Here is a 5,146-nt window from a genome sequence, read left to right on the forward strand (position 1 = left end):
ATACAGCTGTTTAGTTTGTATCAGTGTTTATCACACATGATTGATATGAAGACGTAGAGATGAGACACAAACATGAACAGGAACTAGTACAAATATATTATTGAACTATTATGTTCATACAGCACCAGGTTCACTCAGCTTTGATAGGAACGTCCTTCAAAGAGCTGCTTGTTGCTGCACAACACAAGTATGTGTACCTGAGTGAAGTATGTGGACTTTTCCTACTTGATTTAAGAGGAATATTCACATTTATAAATCCACAGTTCACATTCATGTGTTTACAGTTGATGTGATTTTGATTCATCTTCGAGCAGTTAAAGTGAACCTGAATTACTTCCCTGATAAACTAAGAACATCATCCACCTATGAAGTGAAAATAAACGTGTCACAGGCTCAGCTGGTTGGACTGAACCACAGTCTGCTGCAGCTGCAGCACTGACCCTCCTCACATCACAAACAGTGCATGAAGAATAATCACATTTACTGAACATATTAATGTTTTATAGAGACTGGAAGCTCTCAGTGAGCACACATATTTGCTGCATGCAGGAGAAACTGTGATACAGCAGGAAGCTTCTGGAAATATCAAAAACCAGCACATGTTGGTCTGACTGTGGCTCCTGTATTTACTCTAAATAACTTCGTCTGGTTGACTTGATTAGCATTTGTTTTAGGTCTTTGTTTCTTATTAAAGTGTTAAAATGATGTGATGTTTCTGACTGCTGCTGTTTTGTGTTTTCAGATGATGAGGTTGACTGTTTGTTCCTGTCAGACAAATGTCTGTCTAAGCTGAAAAATCCATGAATGAACCAAGGCCCTCCACCCTGCACCAGACTGAAGAAGGACACAGCTCCTGGACTCCTCAGTGAAGCTAGAAAGATCTGAACTCTAGCTGTGCCGTGGTCAGGACCAGCCCAGGCTTCAGGTCCATGGAGCACACTGAGCACCAAACCAAAAGCTCCACTGAGCTTCAGTCCACCAGGATCTAAACCCAGGACCACAGCATGAAGCACTGGCAGACGGTCCTGACTCCACCCCTCGCTGTCAGGAGTTCATCCACTATTTCAGCCTCCAGGATGAACTAAGTCTCCTTGGTGGAGCACAGCCTATGGTCTCCATCTCCAGGGAATTCAAATGGATCAGACTCCTGAAGGAAACCTGCACCTCTCCAAGTGACACCTCAAGAATATCACAGCCTCAGCTCCTCCACAGCGTCCTGCAGCACCTCGCCCTCCATCTACATGACACCACAGCTGATCCCAGCCTGGTCTTCACTCCATCCTGCTTCACCTGATGACTTCATCCTCAGGAACAACAGGATGAAGACCAAAAAACCTGCTTGATAATTTCCTAAATCCACAGTCTGACCTGTTTAAACCAGATGGTCTGCATGTGTTTGGGTCCTGGAGTCTCTGAACCACCACACTCACCTCAGTGCAGTGTCTCAGCTGTGTGGTGGGTTGTTTCAGTCTGCTGGTCTCACACACCTGACTGTGATCAAACTGTGGTGTGACTGTTATAGATAACTTTACCCTGCTGTGGGAGCACAGAGGACTCTAACAGAGGGACGGTCTGCACACTGTCAGAGCTGCTTCTCACATGATGTCTGCAAACATGGTCTGTATAGTTTACACAGAACCACAGTGGCTGTGTCCCAATCCAGCCACCGCACCGTCTGTAGTACGCACAGTACGCGCAGTACGCATACTACGGACGGTGCGTCCTAAGGTCGTGTCCAAATTCATGGGCTGCATCCTCCTGAGGCCGCATTTGTAGACCAATTACGTCACAGCGACGCGCCGAAGGCTGTCCAAATTCCTAGACTCCTCCGAATGCAGCCGACAAAGGCGTCCTCCTTTTCCCCGAATTCATAGCGCGGCCCAGCCAAACTCCAGTTTCCGGCAATGCTAAGTTTTAAAATTACTCTTACTAATCTTTCTGGGTCACAAAATAAACTTTTAACATATTTTCAGGGGAGAAAGTAGCTGTGTAAACATCAAATATCTGCTCGGTTTATCAAGATATCGCATATTTGCCAAAGTGCTTCGACGTTTTCGGAGGCGTCTGTTACCCACCAGCTCGATAGCTAGCTGGGAGCTCGAGGGTCACTGGAGTCGCCGAGAACGGCACAACTCCCGGCACATCATTTTCAGATCACCGCGGACTTTCGCTACTCAGGTTAAATGTAATATATAAGTCACTGAGACAACCTAAAAATGTTATTGTTGGGCTTTTTTCAGTGTTTTGTTTGTTCGTGAGTAAATCGGTTTGGCTGAGATTAAAGTTATTCGATTAGATTAGATAAAATAAAACTTTATTAATCCCCCGGGTGGTTTTCACACAGCACATCAAACATTAAACAGAACAATACAAATTTTCAAACAAAAATTAAACAGAAGTATGAGATGGTCGAGAGTTTACTCTAGTGTCCTGTTATACTTTAGATAGCAAGGAGCAGACGGCTGAGTTTATTAAACTCCACCGAGACAGCGGTGACACTAATCTGAAGGCTAGAACGTCCAATTTCACAGCTGTTTACTTCCGGCCTACCCGACCTTCTGAGGACCCGCCCACGTAGACCGCGAAGGACGGGTCCTCAGGAGGATGCAGCCCATGAATTTGGACACGACCTACAGAGATTGAAAATGTGACGTCATTCAGGGGTAAAACCGCAAAGGATTTTGGGTAGGGGTGGCAAGCGGTACTAGCGCACGCAGGCTTTCACAACAACAGCCACACAGCGATAAAAAGAACACAAATAATAGCAAGAAGCTGTTGTATTATTAGTCGCATGACAGCCACGGGAAGTCAACGGGTAAAGAGATCGGTTTTTATCGGATTACGTCGTTGAAGAGAAATTGTTATAGCCGTGTTTCCGAAGTAACAAAGAGGCGACGGATGGACTGGATTGCGGCCGTTCAAAGACCAAATATAACGTCCCAGAACACTCCAGCTCACAGGTTAGTCTGCTCCAAGCATTTCCACAAAGGTCAGTCTTCTGTTGTAGTTATTACGTAATTTATCATAACATAATTGTTGATGTAGGTTACAAATAAGTCTTATATTGATTTGAATTTAATTCGTTGCTATGCTGCTTTGTTCACTGTGGCTTTGCAGGCTAATGTTTGTTGTGTTTTGTAGGAAAACCAGAAACAAAATGCAGGAATGTGATCCAGACTGGGTCCCTCTATCAACCTGGGTCAGACTGAGTGTTGGGTAAGTTACTTTAAATCAGTAACTTAGTTACATTACTAGTTACTTCTCTCAAAAGTAACTCAGGTACTTCAAGTTACTCGTTACTTTCAAAGTAACTAGTTACTAGGGAAAGTAACTTTGGTTTTAATTCTCTTGTTAATGTGTTGCTTCCATAACTTTGCCAGTCTTCTAGCTTGCTTACTTGCCACAGTGCACTGTGCCACCTACCAATAGAAAGGAAAAGATAATGTGCATATTTCCACGAGAGAAATCCCACGCCTGGACCGTCATTGACTGCTGCCATGATTCTAGCCTACGTCACAGCGTCATGTGCGCCTTTTACATCCAACACAAAAACTGCAGTCGTGGTGCTTTGATTGTACTCAGAACTCTGAAATTCTGCCTTCCGAATAGGAAGATGTAGGTAACACCAGACTGCAGATGAGCTGCATACAGGGCTGGACTGGGACAAATAAATCATAAAGCCTTTGAATGAAAACAAACGCTGTTGTGAACGTGATGTTCACTGTTCTGATGGTATATATGCATCAATCTATCAATCGTTTGTTGTAAGATTCAGATAATTATTTTTTTAAAAGCTAGACATTTTAAATGAGAATAAGAAAGTATTTCTTTGTGCCCCCCTCTCCCTGTTAATGCCCTACCTGCCCCCCTGGCAACACTTTGTCTCTCAGAAACAGTTCATAACTTCAACTCATCCATGTCACCTAAAAGGTAAACCTGTTTCTCCATCACAGCTCTGATGATTCAGTAAGGACATCTCCTGGTTTCATCTTCATGTTTCCCTCTCACCACATATCCAAACCGACATTATGACCAGCAGCTTTACAGCTGTGGCTCCAGCAAACATCAGCTGATACTAGAAATTAATATTAAATAAATTCTAACAACAGCTGATCAAGCTTAAACGTGCTGCTGTTGTTTATCCGCTGGTTTCCTCTTTCTGGCGCAAAGTGGGCGATAAACAAACAAGAGAGCCGATCAGCTGATCATTGATCAGTTTAATGATTGAAGTAGAAACAGGAGAGGGAGGGGGGAGAATGAGAGGAGAAGAGGCAGCTGTGCAGCAAACACAGAATAACTCCAGCTTTGTGTCTTTTTTTCATTCTAGCTGAAGTCCGGGACAAACTGTGTTTCTTTTCAGCTCAATACGAAGTGCGTAATATTTTCTCTGAATACGAGACGATTCAGCTTTTTACGGGACTTTACTAACTAACCTTGTGAATAAAATAAACTTCACTATCAGTAACATAGCACCACCCAGCTGTATAGAAACTCATGCTAGCTCACACAGTACGAGTTATTGTAACTGACTGTAAAAAGTCAGCACAACTAAAATAAACTCCACCTAAACTTGGTTTGTATCTGACCCTGAGACTGCAGCGAATCAGAATCAGAATCAGAATCAGTTTATTGCCAAATGTTGAGCAGGTTTACAACATTAGGAAATTGCTGCGGTGCTTCAGTGCAAACATAGTGTCATAAAATTGCGCTTAAATAGACATGAAAAAATAAAAGTAAGAATAAGAATTAAAGTGCTACGTAGAAAGATATATACATGAGTGCAGGTGGTGATCAGTGCCAAACATGGAATGATGCAGTGAACACAGCGTAGGGTCATGTGTTAGGGGTGGGAACAGTCATACGGTTATTGTTCATGTGTCCAACAGCAGAGGGGAAGAAACTGTTCTTATGGCGAGAGGTTCTGGTGCGAATGGACCGGAGCCTCCTGCCTGAGGGGAGCAGGTCAAACAGACTGTGTCCAGGGTGAGAAGGGTCAGCTGTGATCCGAGCTGCACGCCGCAATGTCCTGGAGGTGTACAGGTCCTGCAGAGATGGGAGTCTGCAGCCAATCACCTTCTCAGCAGAGCGCACAACACGCTGCAGTCTCTGTTTGTCCCTGATAGTGGCTCCAGCGTACCACACGGTG

This window comes from Mchenga conophoros, linkage group LG3, assembly GCF_057382185.1.
Source record: "Mchenga conophoros isolate Kocher_MC1m ecotype Shallow Benthic linkage group LG3, M_conophoros_male_GT1.1, whole genome shotgun sequence".
NCBI lineage: Eukaryota > Metazoa > Chordata > Actinopteri > Cichliformes > Cichlidae > Mchenga > Mchenga conophoros.